The sequence below is a fragment of the Eschrichtius robustus genome, chromosome 12 (genome assembly GCF_028021215.1).
Source record: "Eschrichtius robustus isolate mEscRob2 chromosome 12, mEscRob2.pri, whole genome shotgun sequence".
In the NCBI taxonomy this organism is placed as follows: Eukaryota; Metazoa; Chordata; class Mammalia; order Artiodactyla; family Eschrichtiidae; genus Eschrichtius; species Eschrichtius robustus.
The window spans coordinates 30,606,547-30,628,776 of NC_090835.1; the positions used below are offsets into that span (position 1 = coordinate 30,606,547).

Consider the following 22,230-nt stretch of genomic DNA (forward strand, 5'->3'; position numbering starts at 1 on the left):
ATGTAAGAAAGTACTCCAAAAAAAGAATTCCAATAATGGGTGCATGTTAAAGGGACATAGAAGCCAACTGAAAGAGCTCACAATGGTTAAAGCTGCAACAATTTTAGCAGCAAAATAAATAAAGGAGTATTAGATTATAGCCCAAAGTATAAATGAAATATCCATGAGTCCATATTGACAGAGAGAGACAGAGAGAGAGAAAGGGAGAGAAGAGGAGAGAAGAGGAAAGAAAGGACACATCTCCCATGCAAAAGAATTCCAAATAATTTATATAGCTACTCCACACTAAAGCTATTCCCCTTTACTGTGGACTGTGTATAGTGACTTCCTTCCAAAAAGTACATTATGGAAAGGGGGATAAAAAGAATAACTTCATAGTGGAGAAACTTGACAAACACTACCTCAGCTAGGTAATCAAGGTCAACATCAATAATGATAAAGGCATGTTGATAATATTTACTTGATATGATGTGATGAAAATGGCACTTTACTTTTGTGATCTTCCTACCGAAAACTCTTCAACTCCAGGCAAATCATGAGAAAAACATTAAACAATCCCAGTTGAAGGACATTCTACAAAATATATGACCAGTACTCCTCAAAACTGTCCAGGTCATCAAAAATAAGGAAAATCTGAGAAACTGTCACAGCCAAGAGGAGCCTAAGGAGACAAGACAACTAAATGTAATGTAATATCCTGGATGAGATTCTGGAACAGAGGAAGGACATTAGGTAAAAACTAACAAAATCCGAAAAAAGTATGAGCTTTAGTTATAAATAGTATGTATATCAATATTAGTTCATTAATTATAACAAATATGCCATACTAAGGTAAGATGTTAATAATAGAGGAAACTGGGTACAGGGTACATGGGAGTTCTCTATATGATCTCTGCATTTTTCTGTAAATCTAAAACTGCTTTTTGAAATAAAGCTTATTTTTAAAATTTTGAGCAAATGAAAAAAACATATGGACAGATTGGCAATTTAGCAATTAGGGTCTATTCTGTTCTTCGAAAATAACAACATAGACTAGTTGGCTAAGTCTCCTTATCATGTGTTTTATTGAACAGGCTGTCTAAAAGCCAAGATTATGAATTCCAAGTTGAATATTCTAGAAAAATGTGTAAAATGGACATATACTTAAATAGCACAAGTATTTCTCTCTAGGGTGAAATCACAGGTGACCTTTCTGTTGTTTTCTGTATTTTCCAAGTTACCTGCAATGAGCATGTAGTACACACAGAATTTTAAAAACCAACATAATATATATAATAATAAAAGAAAGTGTTATTTTGGTAAAATTTACAATTAAATAAATAAGTTCATGTGCTGTAGAGGGCACCTTAGAGGAACAGGAAGGAAGAACATTTATTCTACAAATACTAGATGCCAGTCACTGGGCTGGGCACTTAACATACATTATCTCATTTAGGTGTGCAAAATAAGAATGTCCTTGAATTGAATCACATTTGGAGAGTAATTTTACGTTTATGAAGCCATCGTTCTAAAACGCATGGTTTTTAGAATTCCGATCAGGCATGTTTTTGCTCTTACGCTAAAAGCACAATTAGTTACTCACCACCTAACATGCCATCTATATTTTTTCCTTGTCACACATTTTTATTTGATCCACTTCTGAAGAGAAGCCAATACACCATGTCCTGCCTATGTATAGATCTCTTAAACTAATTTTATGCTTCGTTGCAAAATAATTGACTTGTGATTCACAGGACATTAATTAACTCATATAAGCCTTTAAGAGTAAGTAAATAATGAAGTTTAGAAAATGATAGCATGTAATTGTGTCTAAAGGGACACTTTTCCACATTTTGGTTTTGTTTGTTTGCTTTTTATGTTATATAAAATAAAGATGGACAAAAATTTTAATCACACTGATCACAGATGTTAGGGTCACAAATTTCATATCTATGGCAATATCTTTACAGAGGGCTCCATTTTCTGTTAAAGCATATATCGAAATCAAAACTACAATCAATAATCAACATATACTGTTTTTGCAAGTGATTGCACAAAGCGGATGGTCAGTAAATTTATGTATTTGTGGATTTTTTTTCTATAAAGATTTCCAACAAACATAGAAAAACTGTTTTTTTCCCTGTAACATCTTTTTCTGGAAGTGACTGCTAAATTCCAGAAAGTGACAATACTGTAATTACTGAATGCTGGCTCAGCATTTTGTTACAGTCTGATCTAATCCCTACAATAATCTGTCATATAGGTGCTACTATCCCCAGTTTAAAAAGAACTTGTCTAAAGTCACACAGCAGTAGGTAGAAGAGCTGTGTTTCAAACCCAAATAAGGAAGAGCTTATTCCAAAGCCCAAAGACTTAACCATCCTGCTGTACTGCATCTTAGCATCCGTGTCTGTCTTTAAGACTGAGTTACTTTGGTTCACCCCACCTATTCTGCTCCCCCTGGTCAGTTGAAGTTGCCCTAGTTCTGTCCCACTGTGTCCAAACTACCCTCATCTCTCACCTAGACTACTGCAACAGACTCCTACCTATCGATTTTCCTAATCTTTTCTTTATGTCCCTTTCCTCCACCCCCTCCCCTGGCCTCAATCCATTCTCCACACTGTAACCACAGTGATTTTCCTCAAACCATGTGGCCTGTAAGCCATTATCTGTTTGTTACATGACTATCCACCTTCATCTTGCACAATGCTACCCTTCATCCTCTGGGCTCCTGCCACATGGGTCTTCTTTACATATGAGTATGTACCATACTACCTCCTACCACAGAGCCATTGTAAATGTTGTTCCCTCTTCCTGGATCACTCTTTGCCTAGTTAACTCTTACTCACCTTTCACATAACAACTCATAATCATGCCATCAGGAAGCCTTCCTTGATGTCCATACCAAGACATTACTCCTCCTATTAAAAGCACTCTGGCAACGTGCATCTCTGTCCTGTTACATGCTGCCACTACAGTGATATGTTTGGTTTTGTGATTACTTGATTAATGTCTGTTACAAGCCCCTAGGCCCTATCATGCACCAGATTGTAAGCCCAGTGAGGGCAAGGACTCTGTTTGCTCTTGCTCACTACGTTATGGGTTTGCACACAGTTAAGCTTTCAACAAATGCCTACAGATGAGCGACTGTTCCCACTCTCTACTACCATCATCATCTAGAGACTACTATCCTTCTCCTAAACTTCTCTGCTTCTCAACAAGGTCAAAGATGGGGGTAAAAATAAGGTAAGGCAGGGAGAGAAATAAAATGGCAGTAGTGGTCACAGAATACACCTCCTGGGATCCATGGACATGAATTTCAATAGCTACTTTAAATTCTATGTGTTAGTTTCAAATGTGTACCTTGAGCGTTCAACCTGCACTACAAATTTCTATGTCTGTTCAATAGCTTCACTTGAATTTCTTTTTTTCTTCCAGTTTTATTGAGATATAACTGACATTCAGCACTGATAAGTGTAAGGTGTGCAGCATAATGATGTAACATATACATCACAAAATGATTACCACAAGTTTTGTGAACATCAGTCAACTCATATAGATACCAAATTTTAAAAATAGAAAAAAAATTTATTTCCTTCTGATGAGAACTGTCAGGATTTGCTCTCTTGGTAATTTTCATATTTAATATACAACAGTGTTAATTATATTTATCATGTTGTACATTACAACCCTAGTACTTATTTATCATAACTGGAAGTTTGTACTTTTTTTTTTTTTTTTTTTTTTTTTTTTGGCTGCGTTGGGTCTTTGTTTCTGTGCGAGGGCTTTCTCTAGTTGTGGCAAGCAGGGGCCACTCTTCATCGCGGTGCACGGGCCTCTCACTATCGTGGCCTCTCTTGTTGTGGAGCACAGGCTCCAGACGCGCAGGCTCAGTAGTTGTGGCTCACGGGCTTAGTTGCTCCGCGGCATGTGGGATCCTCCCAGACCAGGGCTCAAACTCGTGTCCCCTGCATTAGCAGGCAGATTCTCAACCACTGCGCCACCAGGGAAGCCCAGAAGTTTGTACTTTTTGATCACCTTCATCTAATTCTCCATTCCCACCCCTTGCCTCTGGTCTCTTTTTCTATGAGTTTGTTTATTTGTCTTTTTTTGAAATATAATTGACCTACAACACTATGTTAGTTCCTGGTACACAATATAGTGATTCAATATTTCAGTACATTTCAAAGTGATCACAATGATAAATCTAGTTACCATCTGTCACCATACAAAGATATAATATAATTATTGACTATATTCCACACACTGTACATTTCATGCCCATGACTCATTTATTTTGTAAGTGAGAGTTTTTACCTCTTTTTCTAACAGGCATTTCAAATTTAACATGTCCCAACTTGAGCTACTTTGATTTCTCCTTTAAACTCCTCCCTAGTTTTCCCCACCTCAGTAAATGGTGTCACCATGCATCCAAATGCTCAGGCCAAATACCTAGGAATCATGCCTGTTTCTCCTCTCTCATATACCCTACATCTAAATTCAAATCTACCCCCTGTTCAAAACCTTCCAATGACTCCCTATGATAATTAGAATAAAATCTAAAATCTTTATTTCACCTTAAGGCTCTTCATTAATGTGGCCATTCATCACCTTTTTGATCTCCATTGTTCTCTTTCTCACAGGAGTTGGCATCACTGGCTTCCTTCCTGTTCCTCAAAGATGCACATGACCACCTCATAATCTTTGTACATTCTTCTCTGGGCCTGAAAGACTCTTAACGCCAGATATTTGCCCAGCTCACTTCCTCACTTCCTTCAAGGCACTATTCACATATTCCCTTCTTGAGAGTTCTTCCCTCATCACCATATCTACAGAGCCCCCAGTGTTGCTCTACAGCTCTTTATCTTTCTCTTTTCTTAATAGCACTTATCACTACTGATATCAAATTATATAATTATTTATGTGTTTATTCATGTATGACTCCACCACTATATTGTAAACCCCTCAAAGGTTGTCTATCCTGTTAAGCGTCCAGAAGATTAATAATTATCCTACGAATGAATGAACATAATTTTCAATGTCCAACTATTTTGAATTATCTAACAGTTTGAATTTTTCATGTCAACTAGATTTTGAATAGGAAATAAATGAACTATTTAATAACTAGGGTTTAAAAGGACAGCAATGTAAAATGTAATCTTTTAATGTTTAGCTAAGAATGATTACAAATCTGTACAAATCAACTGTAAAAAAAATAAAAGCTTTATTGTTGTGGTTTCTTAATTGGTTTAAGATACTTCAGGGTCAGAAAAGTTATTTCCTTTATTGTTCCCCTTTAGCCTTCTTCCATAAACTCTGTCATCAACCTCTACTCATGACAGTATTATGGCAAAAATACTATGTGTCTATGAAAAGATGATATAACTTATAAGGAAAAGACAACGACATTTAAAGCAGTAAAATCATTAAGTGACTCACCCTGTGATTACTCAGTAAGTAAAGCTTAAGAGATATGGACGGAAGCTCACTGTTGATTTTTTTTCTTTACGTTATCCTAACATTAACACCAAAAAATAACAAATTTCTGATTCAAGCAAAAAAGAAAAAAATGACAGGCAAATTAACACTGTATTTTCTATTTTAGATAATGGATACTTCACCCTAAAATTTCCAGCATGCCAGAGGAGAACTAAGAGAAGTCTTTTTTTAAATTTATTTTATTGAAGTATAGTTGATTTACAATGTTGTGTTAATTTCTGCTGTACAACAAAGTGATTCAGTTATACATATATATACATTCTTTTTCATATTCTTTTCCATTATGGTTCATCATAGGATATTAAATATAGCTCCCTGTGCTATACAGTAGGACTTTGTTGTTTATTCATTCTATATATAACAGTTTGCATCTGCTAATCCCAAACTCCCAATCCATCCCTCCCCCAGCCCCCCTCCTCCTTGGCAACCACAAGTCTGTTCTCTATGTCTGTGAGTCTGTTTCTGTTTCACAGATAGGTTCATTTGTGTCATATTTTAGATTCCACATATAAGTGATACCATATGGTATACATCTTTCTCTTTCTGACTTACTTCACTCAGTATGAAAATCTCTAGGTCCATCCATATCACTGCAAATGGCATTATTTCATTCTTCTTTTTTTTTTATTTATTTTTACTTATTTATTTTTGGCTGCGTTGGGTCTTCATTGTGGTGCGCAGGCTTCTCATTGTGGTGGCTTCTCTTGTTGTGGACGGGCTCTAGGTGCGTGGGCTTCATTACTTGTGGCTCGTGGGCTCTAGAGCGCAGGGTCAGTAGTTGCAGCGCACAGGCTTAGTTGCTCTGCAGCATGTGGGATCTTCCCAGACCAGGGCTCGAACCCATGTCCCTTCATTGGCAGGCGGATTCTTAACCACTGCGTCACCAGAGAAGCCCTACTTCATTCTTTTTTATGGCTGAGTAGATTCTATTGTATATATGTACCACATCTTTTGCATGCATTCATCTGTCAATGGGCATTTAGGTTGTGTTCATGTCTTGTGTATTGTGAATAGCGCTGCTATGAACATAGTGGTGCATGTATCTGTTTGAATTACGGTTTTCTCCGGATATATCTCAGGAATGGGATTGCTGGATCATATGGAAACTCTATTTTTAGTTTTTTGAGGAATGTCCATACTGTTTTCCATAGTGGCTGCACCAATTCACATTCCTACCAACAGTGTAGGAGGGTTCCCTTTTCTCCATACCCTCTCCAGCATTTGTTATTTGTAGATTTTTTAATGATGGCCATTCTGACTGGTGTGAGGTGGTACCTCACTAGTTTTGACTTGCATTTCTAAGAGAACTCTTCAAAGGACTCACATCCACTTAATTAAGCAGGTCTGAAAAGCTGGGAGTCAGCCTGGACACTCCTCTTCCCCATGCTCCACACCATCCTTCCCCATCCCCCACCATCCAATCAATCATCGAGTCCTATCAGTTTTATATCCTAAATATGTCTCAAAGTCATCACTTTAGGGCTTTAGGTAGCCACTGTCTTAATCCGCTTACTTGGATTACAAAATAGCTTCCTGAAAGGCCTCCCCACATTCACCCCTTTTTCCTTCAGATCCATCCTCCAGTCTATAGCAAAGTGATACTCTGTTCCTTGAAAACATACAGTGGCTTCTTTTTGCTCTTAGGACGATCTTAACATGAGCTAACAGACATATGTGTTTTGGCCTCTGCCTAGTTCCCCAACCTCATCTTGAACTACTCTTGCCTTTGCTCTTTCCTCTCAAACCACACCATTCTCCTTTTAGTTCCTTGCAAGTGCCAAACCTTTTTTTTTTTTGCCTCAGTACCCCCTCACAACCATCATTCTGATTTCATATCAAAGGGTTCTTCCTTGAAGGAAGTCTCCCAGCCCCTCCAGACTATGAGAGATTCTCCTGTAAAAACCTCATAGCTCTCTGTGCTTGTCCCAATATGTGTCATAATTTTACACTTAATTTACTTATTTATTTGTTATTTCCCTTCTGCATCACGCTGTAAGCACCCTGAAAGCAGGAACAATAGTAGTGTTGCTCACTACTGTATCCCAACACCTAGCATAAAACCTAGTATATACTAGAAATTCAGTAAATATTTGTTGCATAAATAACAGCATGAGATGAGAAGAAACAGTCAAATGGTGCCATAGGGAATTTGGGCTACATTTAAGAGCATTTTCCAAGCACCAGTGAACATTGCAATGGGGTCCCAAAAAAAAAGGCTGAAGAATCATCTCCTGTGGAAACTTAAAAACAGAATATATTTATATCTGTCTAGAGCTGCACTGCCCAGTATGGTAGCTACTAGCCACATGTGGCTATTGAGTTCTTGGAATGTGACTAGTCCTAATTGAGATATGCTGTAAGTATAAAATGCACAACAGATTTCAGAGACCTGGAAAAAAGTAAAATATCTGATTAATAATTTTTATATTGATTACATGTTGAAATAATATTTTGGTTATATTGGGTTAAAAAATACATTGCTAAACTTAATTTCACCTCTTTCTTTTTACCTTTTTTTAATCTGTCTACTAGGAAATTTAAAATATATGCAGCTCACATTGTATTTCTATGGGCCGTATAGCCTGTGGTATTTCAGGATGATACTGCCTGAAGATAGGCATGACACAGTGACACAAACTGTTGACATGTATTTGAATACTATAAGAAGTCATGAAGAATCTTATGTTAGCAATGTTTTTCTTCTCCCAATACCACCGAGCTCCACTCGGCTGTGCCTGTGCTACTTTACCACACATCCAAATATTTGTTCACTGTATTGCCCCACTTGGTCAAACAATCCTTACAAACTGAATTTCAAAGCCCCTCCTCATGCTTTTATGCCTAAAGGCTGACAATGTTTGCAAAGTTCAGCTTTCTTACTTTACTGAATTCTAAATGGTTAGTGTGTTGACAGAGGGCTTGGGACAGTTTGGCATAATGAATCATTTCTACCCAAGGTAGAACTAAACACTGAAAGCAGCAGCTCTGTTTAGAACTGTAGACACAGGGTTTTACAGATTCTCCTCCTACCACTGAAAGCTACACCCCTGCTCAGAGTTTTATTTGTATTCCTACGACAGTTTGCCCTGTCATTTTTACATGCTGTCTTCTTCCTCTGAAGATCTTGAGGCAAGTGAATGTAGGGATTTATCTTGGTATCCCTAGCATCTAACCCAGCACACTGCTGGGCACAAAGTAGGCAGCCAATAAATCTTTTCTAGAATGTGTTAATCGAATGAACTTTTCCTCACTCTGATCATTCCTTGACTCTAACCTCAGCACTTACTATAGATTCAATTTATGAGCTTGTATTTAATGAACCACCATCCAGGGACTATTTTAGGAGCATTTCATGAGTATGTGTTTGGAGTGGCTAAATCAAAGATAGAGTCTTGAACCTCCCTACAATGCCAAGGGATTTGCTTTAAGCATTTCACAGGTTCAGTACACACTAACTGAATAACAAATTGTAATCCTTTGACCAAACACTATTCCTTCTTACAGGTGAAGGACCTGACCAGTGACTGTTCTTAGCATCCCCTACCTCCTGGGCAACAGGCTAAGCTTATGTATAAAATTATTATTCACACAACTTAGCGAGCATACCTTCTAAGTATAAGCTAAGTTTAGAATAAGCTGCTACCACTGAAATATGAAGGCCAAATGATTCCGTTTGAAAATAAACTCTAAAGGGCATAAAGATGATTGAAAAACCACATCAAGAGGGTGTACTGAAAAATTTATCTTAGGCAATTAGGTCTAGGTGAGTAGAGCAACAAAGTAGTTGCATGTACATGATGGACTAATATATACAAACTTCATGTTTGACCAGCGGCAGTCAAGCCCTTGTTTCTGCACAAGGACACTGAGAGGCACAGCAGCATGCCTGTTGACTGCCAGAAATCAACACAAGGAGACAGATAACTTTGGCACCTGGCAGCCTAAGAGAGTTGCTTTGTTTCAGTAAAAGCATAAGGCAGTCTAACTAGGTGAAGGACAGTGCAACAAATAGCCATAGTTTTAGAAATTTCTGCTAATCAGAGGGCAGTCCAAGTGTACTCTTGGGCTGAGTCCAACATCTGAATGAAATCTGAACATTACCCAATCAGGTATAAGTAAATTGGAAATTCATTTTGGGGGATTTCAATTGGATGATTCTCATCAAGGAGTTACAACCTCAAGGCAGAAGAGATTTTGCATCACAGCAGATTTTTCTTCCATACTAATAGCCCAAGCAGCAATACCATCAAAAGATGGTTTTTAATTATAAAATGTGTGTGTGTGTAGACTCCTCAACAATTTGTAAACAACCAATATTTAGACATATAAATGGCTGACCTGGCCTACATCCAGGCCATTACTGCTTTTATCCTTGGTGGCCATCGACTGCCCCAACAATGGTCTCCAGAAAATGCGTAGGAAGAAATTGAAATCCCATTTCAGTAACTAATAGATAATGGGTCATAGGCATTGTGGCAGTCACAACCTCTAGCCCTTCCACTTTTCCATAAACAAAGGAATAATCTATAGATATAGATTAAACTAGGGGCATAAACATTATCTGTGCCAGCACATTCTCTTCATGCTAAGAACTACAATTTGTCATTCCCAGACAATCAATGTTACAAAGAGGTCCCATACAAACTCATAAAAGCCTATGTAACCCATTATGTGGCTGAAATGCTATGGAAGAAGAAAATGAGAGATAAATAGGAAAGAGGCAGGAAGGAAAAATGGGATTCCACAGAGCAATGATAACACGTGATAAACACAAAGATAAACTCTAAGGGAAATTATAAATTAATATAAGCTACATTATGAATTAATTAGGATATTGGATTAACTGAGAACACAACTACCACTTGTAATAATGTTTCCATGGGGAAATGTGTCTGAAATAATTTTCTGAAACAAAACCTGCTTTATTTCATTTTGCCTAGAAAAAGATAGAAATCAAGAGTAGTAAAAGAAGAGTACAGCTAATTTTTTAAAAAAGGAATTCATTCATTTTCCCCTACTAATTGGGATACAGGCAAGTAAACAAAGCATTTGTGTGCTAAGTGCTTTAAAAGGATGTGGGGAGCTTCAGGCTGAAAGACATTTAGGAAATTGCCGCCCCTAAGGAGAACAGTCACCACACTCCTGGCAGGGATTTTGCGCTCAATAGTTCAGAGGCCCCCAGGCAGACTACAAATGGTGACAAAAGGTGTGGAGCCCCTTGTTTGTACAGATTGGATTCGTCACAAATTTACGAAGTCAAGAATTCCAGATAAAGTTTTCCAGCCTTCACCTGAAGATCATGAAAAATATGGTGGGGATCCACAGCAACCTCATAAACTGCATATTGTTACCAGAATAAAAAGTACAAAAAGACGTCCATATTGGGAGAAAGATATAATAAAGATGCTTGGGTTACAAAAAGCACATACTCCTCAAGTTCACAAGAATATCCCTTCGGTGAATGCAAAACAGAAAGTGGTTAAACATTTGATAAGAATCAAGCCCCTGAAGCTGCCACAAGGTCTCCCAACAGAGGAGGACATGTCCAACACATGCCTCAAGAGCACTGGAGAGCTGGTGGTGGGGTGGCTTCAGAACCCCACGGACCAGGAAGTGAATAAGTCCTGATGGCCTCGCAGCTTCAGAGTAAAAAGTGCAAGTCATTTCTATTTAAAGATGGTGAGAAAGTGTTCTCATTAAAATATGTTTTAAATTCTAAAAAAAAAAAAAAAAAAAAAAAGGATGTGGGGTGCCATGGAGCACAAAGAAGGGGCATCTAACTAATCCTGATGAGGACTGAGAGGTAGTTTTCTAAAGAAGGTGTAGGGGGAATCATTTGAGAGAACTGAAAGAAGATAAAGGGCAGACAAGGGTATTCTAGGCAAAAATAAAATAAAATAAAGTAAAATAAAATAAAATAGTGCTTCTGGAGGCAAGAGAAATAAAACCAAGTTTCTGTTTTTAGCTCCAGGGAGGTAGTTGTATCATTCACCAAGAGAGGGAACAAAAAGGAGATGCAGCTTGAGGAGGAAGATGTATAGTTTAGTTTTGGATGTGTGAGTCTGAGTTACCTAAGGAACATACAAGTAGTATGGTAGTACCTAGAGGTCAGGTAGGTATCTGAAGCTGAGATTCATGAGAGACTTCTGGACTGGAGATACAGACTTTTAAGCCACAGAGATAGTAACTGGAGACACTGGAGAGAACACATCCCTCCCAGGAAAATACTGATGTGAGAAGAGGACCTAGACCAGAACTTCAAAGAATAGGTAACAAAAGAGGGATGGTCAGAATGGTTGGAGGAAAAACAAAAGATGCCACTGAAGCAAAATAAAAGGAGGATTTCAAGAATCAAAGAGTGATCAACAAGGATGATCAAATAAAATAAGGACTGATAAGTATCCACTGGATTTAGTTACACGGGGGCCATTGGCAACTTTGGCAAGAGCAATACCATGGAAGAGTGCAGGAGGGCAGAAATTGAATCATGATGGATTAGGGAATAGAGGCAGGTCAGTAGATGATTCTCAAAACTGTGCCTGTGGAGAAGTGTTGGGAAGGTAACATGGGCTGGAGGGAGATATTTTGTTTCATTTTGCTTTGTTTACATACTCAAGTAAAGGAGTCAGCAGGAGAAAGGAAGAATTTGAAGATAGAAGAGAGAAAGGGATAGTCACAAAACTGAGGGAAAGAATGGGATTCAGAGCCCAAGTGGAAGGAATTAGCCTTATATCGGAAGAGGACTAAGTATATTCTTCATGGGAGAAACAACAGAAAAGGAGAAAGATGTAGGAGGAGGATAGGTAAAACAATAAGTTTGTTGGCTGCAGTTGACTGTGTTCCTTCTAATGATTTCTATTGTCTCTGTGCAGCAAGAAATGATTTCATCAGCTAAGGAGAGGTGAGAGTAAGAACGTACAGAGCGACTACTTTGAGGAGAGTTGAAAGTGGGAGAAAGAGCTGATTCTACACACACAGAAGGCTTGCCAAAATCTGCCAAGAGCCTAAAAAGGTTGTGTGGTTTTCACCAACAAATGACTGAAGCGCTGGCTCATGTGCTCCAAGTTCTAAAATTTATGGACTTGGAGAAAATATGGAAGTGAAGAAACTAGAAGATCCTTATGAGATGAAAGAAAATTGGCTGGGGGGAAGAGACTGAGAGACCTATAAGAATTAGACATTTAAATGTAATATGAACACAGGTAGAGCAATTCCAGGTGATGGCAAGATGCATGGCTTGGCCACTGGAGTAGGTGGCTGAAATTGAGTGGAGATAAGGATCATGAAAGTTGACAGGGTCACAGAATTGAGATACTACTGCTGTTGGATAAGTTATTCACACAGCCATGGAAGTCACTCCGAACAACGGTACAAATTGAAATGGAAAAAAATTAACAGATTGTCTTTTATTTATGAATAGAAAAGTTGTGGTGAATACCAAAATTTAAGTGCTTAAAAAGAAAATTAAAAAAAAAGAGGAGGGGGATGTAATAAGGGCATAAAAACAACCTGAAAAATTTCCAACGTCCAAAGATTTTTGAGCAACAAAGCAACAATAGTTTTGGATTATAGCACAAAATATAAAATAAATATCCATGAGTTTCTACTGTTATAAATAAATGATTAAATAAATAAATACGGGAGAAGGAACAAATCTTCCATACAGAATAATTCTCAATAATAAATGTAGAAGGAATGAGAAAAATAGAAAATCACCACAGTAAGATTTGCTTTAGGCAAGATCTATGGATGAATGCTAAAAGCCACCAAAACATTGAGAAGAAATGGGATATTTACATAGCTCAAACTACCTCCCCCAATTTATTCATTAATTACTGTGGTGGTTTTAATGTACGTCCAAAAATTTTTCAATAGTCCTTTCTCCAGAAAGTGGAGCACAATTCTCCTCCCCTTAAGTGTGAGCTAGACTTTGTGACTCACTTCTCCCCAAGAGGGTATGAAAAGGGGAAAAATAAAATAGTAACTTTGCCGTAGAAAAACATGGCAGACACCACCTCAACCAAATGATCAAGGTCTACATCACCAGCATTAAGTCATGATGACACAATGCATGCCTAATTTGATGTGATAGGAAGGGTACTTCACTTTTGTGGTAGACTTCCTCAAAATCCATAATCCAAATCTAATCATGAAAAACATCAACCAAACCCAAATTGAGGGACATTCTACAAAACACCTGACCAGTGATCTTCAAAAGAGTCAAAGCCATGGAAAGGAAAGACTGTGAAACACAGAAAGACAGATTGGAGGAGACTGAGGGGACATGACAACTAAATGCAAGGTGGTAGTGGATGGGATCTTGGAAAAAAGGACATTGATGGAAAAACCGGTGAAACCCAAATAAAGTCTGTTGTTTAATTAATAGTGTTGTGCCAATGCTGATTTCCTAGTTTTGATAAATGTGCCAAGGTTACATAAGAGGTTAGCATCAGGGGAAGCTGGCTGAAGGGTCTACAGGAACTCTGTATACTTCTTTACAACTCTTTTGTAAATAAGAATTCTTCCAAAATAAAGAATTTAAGAGAAAAGCTTTAAAGAATAAGAATGAGTAGCTAGGAGACCAGTATAATATCAGCAAAAGATAGCGAATATAATGAGTGTTGAAGTTGGATGTCATGAGACCCAATGGAGTAGGAGGTTTTACAGAAAAGTGAAGAAGGGATGGCTTGAAACAGCATTATAGAGTGAGGAGTAGAGGCCAGATTATCAGCTCTGCACTAGAGCCTAACATTTATTTGACTTGATGTTGCTGCTGTGTCTGGAGGTCAAATAACAACTGACAAGTGTTCACTGCATTTGGTAATTATCTGATCCAAGTATTGTGTGGACCACTGGTCCTGATTGGTAGGGCTGTCATCCCCGAAATCTTTCAGTACCAATCAGCTCCCTTCCATTATCCATGGCAGATCTATGCTATTACCTGCTTCAAAGTTTGCAGCCCCCGTGGACAAAGTTCTATAAGTGATCAGAACAATGCCACAAGTTCTAAGCTGTTCTGCATAATAGAGATGACTAACATATTTGGAACCTAGTAAATGAACAAGTTCTCTGCTCATAAGTGAGTTTTTCTCACTTTTGAGTGCTTCTACCAAGGGATAAGTTTTTCTACAAAGTTCTCTAAACATTAGGTCAAACCAGCAAAAAATTAAACAAGGAAAGGGATTTAAAAAAAAAAAAAAGTTTGTTGAGTGCCTATAAAGTGTTCAAACTAGTAATAGTTTCTTTTACATCAATTATCTCAATCAGGGGTAATTTAAAAATATGAATAAAATCAGGTAAAATACAGACACTGGTAAATACTATTCACTGTACTAACTGGAAAAATTAATAATATATACTACTGTAAATTTAAGATTTAGGAAAAATGGAGGTCAAAAGAATGGGAAGGAAAAAGTTTTAAGGTACTGATAGGTGGACTCTTACATAATAGCTTTAGATATCTTTTAATCCAACCCATGGTTTATTTATCATGGTTATGTGCCAGCTCACACCATGTCAGAGTCATAACTGCAAACAGAGAGCCACCAACAAAGGAAACTGGCAAAGGCACACAGAGTAAACACCATTCATCACAACAAGCAAACAACTCAACTCTGCATTTAATATTCATCATAAAATTCCAAAAAGAAAAAAATAAGAACCCCCAACTTTTCAGAAGGGTCCCAGTTGATAGATCAGTCTGATAAATACAACTAGAATTAAAACGTAATGATGATAGATAAGTGAAAGATAGATGATTGATCAGATAGACAGACAGACAGATTTAAAATGGTAATAAATGTGTTCTAGGAACCAAATCTGAAACTTCAGTTAATAATATCCATTAGGTTAAAAAAATGAAAAAGACTTTTCTAAGACTAGCAATATTTGAGTGCTTAAATTAACAACAGAAAAACAACTGCAGTAAAGCAACATTATAGTTTTTTCAGAGCTTGACTTCTTAAAGTGCTTTATATGTAATGTCAGTCCCACTCCCAGATAATTAATTTGGAATCAGCAACATGAATAAATAAACTAATCTGCTCAAAAGCACATAGCAAAAATGACTGGGCCAAATCAAATCCTAGTAGAGTGTTTGGTGCAGCACAGAAGAGTTATAGTAAAAATCTGGAAAGGCATGCTAAGATTTTCCTAAAAGACAGCTAAACAAAATTTTTAGTAATAAAAAATCACAAGCTAGAAATAAAAGAAAATGAATTTTTTGAACAGATAGGGAAATAGTAGGCTTTATCTTAGATAATCCCTGACTGATAACAAATACTTTGATAACTATCACATTTGGATTTCCCTAGTAATTGTCGCTAAATTAAATAAATGCAGTATTTTTACACAACCCAAAATTTAAGACAAATTTAATAAATACACTGGGCCATATAATTTATTGGGAGAGGGAACATGTATCTACATTTTAAATTATTCTAGTTAAATCAGTAAACATGTTCAGATAATTTTATTCAGTTTTGACATTGTAATAACCAGGATTTTAAAAAACATGAGTGAAATACACATATAGAGAAGTGCACATATCTTTTTTTTGTTTTGTTTATAATAGATTTTATTTTTTAGAACAGTTTTATGTTCACAGCAATATTGAGCAGAAAGTACAGAGATTTCCTATATTTTCCCTGTCCCACATATCCATAGCCACTGCCACTCCCCTGCCCCAATTAACATCCTCCAGAGTGGTACGTTTGTTACAATTGGTGAACCTACATTTACACATCATAATCACCCAAAGTCCACAGCTTACCTTAGGGTTCACTCTTGGCGTTGTATATTCCATGGATTTGAAGCAATGTATAATAACATGTATCCATCATTATAGGAACATACAAAGTATTTTCACTGCCCTAAAGATTCTCTCTACTCTACCTATCCATCCTTCTTCCCTCCCCTATAACCCCTGGCAACTACTGATATACTTACTGTCCCCAAAGTTTTTGCCTTTTCCTGAATGTCACAGAGTTAGACTCATACAGTATGTAGCCTTTTCAGATTGGCTTCTTTCACTTAGTAATATGCATTTAAGGCTCCTCCAAGTCTTTTCATGGCTTCATAACTCTTTTCTTTTTTAGCATTGCATAATATTCCATTTTCTGGATGTACCACTGTTTATTTATTCATTCACCTAGTGAAGAACATCTTGTTTGCCTCCAAGTTTTGACAATTATGAATAAAGCTGCTATAAATAACCATGTACAGGTTTTTGTGCAGACATAAGTTTTCAACTCCTTTGGGTAAATACTGAGGGCTAGTCCTGAAGTGTATTTAGTTTTTTCAGAGATTGGCAAACTGTCTTCCAAACAGGCTGTACCATTGCATTCCCACCAGCAATGAATAAGAGTTTCCACTGCTCCACTTCCACACCAGCATTTGGTGTTGTCAGTGTTCTGGATTTTGGCCATTCTGATAGGTGTGAAGTGGTATCTCATTGCTGTTTCAATTTGCACTTTCCTGATGACATATGATGTACAGTTGTTTGCTCCAACCCTACCTGGATGAAGCAAAATGAGAACTGCTCAAACAACTGAAAAATCCAAGGGCAAATCTGACTTTAGGCACAGCTGGACCCAAGGGCTCAAACAAAGCTATCCAAATCTAGCTCCTCTCTCTGCATCTCTGCATAGACATCAATCTCATAAAGGCTCTCCCACAGTGGTCTCAAGATAGCTCCATGGAGGTCTCAGGACTGCAACTTTCCTCATTCACGTCCAGTAGCAAAGACTGAGAATTCTTGTCCCAGTATTCCCCCCTAACCAAGAATTCATTGTGTCTCATCTTCTCCAATCTGATCTCATGACTTTCTCTGAACAAATCACTGTAACCAGGAAATGTGATATGCTAATTGGCTCAGACCCAAGTACATGCTTAATCCGAGATGGACATTGAAACAATACTACCTCGTGGGCTGAAAGAAAAATGGGGATACAGTTATCAGGGGAAGGGAAAATAAGTACTGTGAAGCAAAAATACTTCAACAACCTCCATCAGTAACCCTGTCAAGCACTACGAGTTAGGGAACCTGGTTAATCTGTAAAGACTTCCATACCAAGTGACCCATGTCAGTATCCCCCTAGTCTCACTGGGACGGGGAGTCTTTCTCAGCACTGTCCAAAAAAAACACCTTTAAGTAAAAGGAAGAAAAAGGAAGTTTGATTTGCCTGGAATGTTCTCACTGGATAGATTAATTAATCTACAAAGTAAGAGCTGGACTGACATGATTAATACGTAAAGCACTAACCCCTATGATTTCAAAAAGGGCACCCGTGGAAGTCAGAGCTGTGATCTTAAAAGGATTTGGTTGCTCACTGAAAAGCTCCGAAATGCTTTCTTTGTGAGCATAAAAAGAAATTAAAAAAGAGCTCACAGGGAGGTAAAGACTCAAGAAAAGTAATACAATAGAGTACATTCAATAACATTGTTTCTATTAAAATAAACCTGTTGGCCAATGCTGCCTGAGCTGGGTGTGGAGGCCTAATGAGCTCAGGCAGCCACCCAAAAGGTCCCATCCAAAGAACATATCAATTGCTGGAAAGGCAAACACTCAGCAGGGGTTTTCTTCAGTGGGTAAACAGTGGGGCCAGGGGCTAATCATATGGTTGTGGAAAATGCCAGCTTTTTCTTAGAGCCTACTCAGAAAACACTAGGCAAGTTTTCAACAATCCATGCTAAGTATGTAGTGTTATAAATTAATGGGTAATCACAATAATATGCATGTAATCACATAGCGATAGCATATAATAACAATGGGTTAAATTTCCTTCACTGTTTTTGGAACTCTCTCTGAAATTCCTTATCTATTAGATCAGCAGTGGCATTATTCTTTTATTATATGTATTGAATGAATAGATGCATAAATGAAGTGCATTAATTGTAAGGTAAGTTCAGGTTGTGTTAAAATGCCATTTTTTATTATGGCTATAATGCCTATATCAGAGCCATCCTAGCTTATACAGGGTCTTTGGACAAGTTAGAGAAGGTGTCCCTTAAGGATGGATGCAGCTACTTGGGCATGTAACTTGGTGAAAAGATGGAGCCCTGGTATAAAGCTAAAAGGTGCCCCACTCTCTAGAAGGCTTGGGGAGGTGGCAGGGGACTGAGATGGATTTCTACCTCAACTAATTCATCTTCGTTGAAAGCATAAGTGGTACAACCTTGGCCCAGCTTATAAAAACCCAAAATAATTATAAAAATAGGATCAAAATTTTCTTGATATTTTCTTTTGTGGAGTCATTTCCCTCAGGCTAGATTCTATTAATAAATGATATACTTAATAACTGTAAAAAAAAACACCTAACAGAACATATTTAATCACTAAAAATTCAAATTTCCATCAAATTGTTTTTCAACCTATTATTTATCAATATGATTTTTGCCTGAAGGCCAGGTGAAATAAAAGCATTGAAAGGGTCATACACATACAATATATATATGGTCACAAAGACTTTCTATTCTAATCTTATGGAAATTTTTCAAATTAAAACATTATTGCTACTCTAAAGGTTATTTTTTACTTCTCTTTTTGCATCAGTGGATATGCAAAATATATTTTTATTTCTTTCCCCTATGACTTCCCAATGGCTACTGCGATCAACTAAAGTCCCCCATTCTAATTCTAAGAGGTCGGATACACACAGAGCAAGGAAAATGGGGAAATTGTGATGGAGAATGGCAATGGAATGTATTTTAGCCTGAAGCAGTAACAAAATGAATTCAATTTGCACAAAAGGATTCTGATTTGCAGCCAAAGGACTAAAAAGGTCCTTCTGTTTACTTTTCATTAGGAAAGTATACATGCCATATTCTTTTCTGGCTATCTGATAGCCATGAAATGAGAGTGCTCCTCCCAGCTGTAAGGCTCTGCAAGCTGAGGCTTGTTCTGCACGTTGAAATGGGAAGAAGTAGACTGTGAGCCAGGAGATCCAGTTTTGAGTTTCAGCTTTTTAACAGTTACCTGTATTCTTGGCAAATTTCAAGTCTCTGTTTCCTTAACTATACGATGGGGGTGGGGGTGGTTTGCAGCTAAATGGTGATTACACCAATAATGTGGCTGTCATTTATTGACAGCATGTGTACCTGGCACTGGGGTGAGCACTTGCAATTATATTATCTCATCTAACTCTTACAAGTCCAGTAAAGTGAGTGATTTTACAGGAGACAAGCAGAAGCTTGGATGGGTCAAATAACCTACCAGGGTCCTAGAGCTCTAGGTATCAGACCCAGGATAGCACCCGAGGTCTCACTTAAAAGTCTATCTGGGATTCCTTCTTGCATATTTACATGCTAACTGAAAAGCAATCTATGATGTGAATCAAACAAGAGCAATCTATAAGTTTTCTGTTTTTCATATACCCAAGTGCATTAACTCCAGAAGCATACACTGAGTTTTCCAAACATGTTATGAAAAAGAAACACAACTGCTCTCTTCATGAGCATGCTAAGGGTGGCTCTCTGTAAACTTGGAGAATGAAAATTGTCACTGCCAAATCCACTGCTGTATCATACCACCAGGTATTTACATGTCTCACAGTGCAGATTCAGATTTCATTTTATGCAACTCATGTTTTTCTTAAGAATTGATATAATGCAAAGAAAGTGTCACAGGCTATAAAGCCAATTCCAAAAGAATTCTAGAAACATTCTGAAAAATAGTATCATGATGAAACAACTGGTAGTTTCTGAATGGCTGCTCCAGCTGAGAGAAGTTCTTTTAACTGGATAAAGTTAGGCATTTTTGTTTTTCAAATCTATTATCTGACTTCAAAGACACATGGATATATGGCAAGTGCTTATTTATTCATTCATTCACTCAACATAATGTATGAAGTACTTATTGTTCTGGTCACTAGAGCTACAAGAGCAACCAAGATGGAAATGGTCTCTGTCTTCAGGGAACACAGAGAGACAGAAAATGAACAAGAAAATAAATACACAAAATAACTACAGATTGGGAGCAGGGCTACGAAGAAACTAGGATGTTCTCCTAGAGAAAAATGAATGGAGAAGGCGGTCCATTTTAGCTGGAGTAGTCATGAAAGGCTTTTTTGAATTTTGAAGGATGAAAAGAAGCCAAACACGAGAAGAACCAGGCTTGTAAAGGCTCTGATGTGGGAAACTTTAGCAAGTTTCTGGAAACTGTGTGTGGTTGGCATAAGAAACTAAGGGTAAAAATCCACAGCTAACATCATACTTGATAGTGAAAGACTCTCTGTTTCTTTTTTTGTACCTATATGAGATGATAGATGTTAACTAAACTTATTGTAGTAATCATCTCACAATACATGTTAGTCAAAACAGTGTTGTATACCTTAGACTTATACTGTGCTGTATGTTAACTATCTCAATAAAACTGGGGGATGTGGAGAAAGATAAATACTGTAGGAAACCACCAAAAAAATGGTAAAAGACTGAAAGCTTTTCCCTTAAGATCAGGAGCAAGACAAGGATGTCAGCTCTCATCATTTTAATCCAAAACAGGTTCTTAGTCAAGAAAAATAATGAAAGGCAAACAGATTGAAAAGGAAGAAGTGAAACTATCCCTGCTTGGAGATGACATGATCTTGTACATAGAAAATCCTAAGGTGTATAAAAAACTATTAGAGCTAATAAATGGGTACAGGAAAGTTGCAGGATATAAGATCACTATACAAAACTCAACTGTGTTTCTATACAGTTGCAACAAACAATCTGAAAATGAAATTAAGAAAATATTCATTTACAAAAGCATCAAAAGAAATAAAATGTTTAGGAATAAATTTAACAAAGTGCAAAACTTGCACACTAGAACTACAAAACATCACTGATAGAAAGTAAAGATCTAAATAAATGGAAAGCCACCCCATGTTGTAAGAATTAAAATTAGTAGAGAACAATACTGTTAAGATGGCAGTACTCCAAAAATTGGTGGACAGATTAGAGGAAATTCCTATTAAAATCTTAACTGTCGTTTTTTTCAGAAACTGACAAGTTGATCTTACAATTCATATGGAAATACAAAGGAACCAGAATAGCCAAAACAATCTTTAAAACGAACTAAATAGGAGGACTCACACTTTTCAAATTTAAGACCTACTACAAAGCCATAATAATCAAGAGAGTGTGGTAATGACATAAGGATAGACTTATAGATTAATGGAATAAATTTGAGAGTCCAGAAGTAAACCCATGTGTCTATGATCAACTGATTTCTGACAAGGTTGTCAAACCACTGAATGGGGAAAGAGTAGTCTTTCCAACAAATGGTACTGTGGTAACTGGATATACAATGCAAAAGAATGAAGTTGGACTCCTTCCTCATGCCATATGCTAATAGTAACTCAAAATGGGTCAAAGACCTAATGTAAGAGCTAAATAATAAAACTCTATGAAGAAAACATAGGTTTAATCTTCATGATCTTGGACTGGGCGATGGTTTCTCAGATATAACATGCCAAAAGCACAAGCCACAAAAGAAAAAATAAATTGATCTTCATCAAAATTATAAACATTTGTTCCACAAAGGATACTATCAAGAAAGGAAAAAGACAATCCACAGAATGAGAGAAAATACTTGTTAATTTTATCTTATAAGGAACCTGTATCTAGAATACATAAAAAACTCTTACAAGTCATTAATAAATAGACAACACAATTTTTTAAAGGGGCAAATGTTCTGAACTGACATTTCACCTAAGAAGATATACAAATGGCCAATAAGCACATGAAAAGATGTTCAACATCATTAGCCATCAG

General features: G+C 37.1%; 1 long non-coding RNA gene and 1 pseudogene across 1 annotated transcript in view; one reads left to right on the forward strand and one right to left on the reverse strand.

The window, feature by feature from the left end:
• Positions 1–22,230, reverse strand: part of LOC137773779 (uncharacterized) — a 198,768-nt gene that overhangs the window by 147,045 nt on the left and 29,493 nt on the right. The gene's annotated exons all lie outside the window — the stretch shown is intronic.
• On the forward strand, positions 10,573–11,199 carry LOC137773229 (large ribosomal subunit protein uL30m pseudogene; annotated as a pseudogene).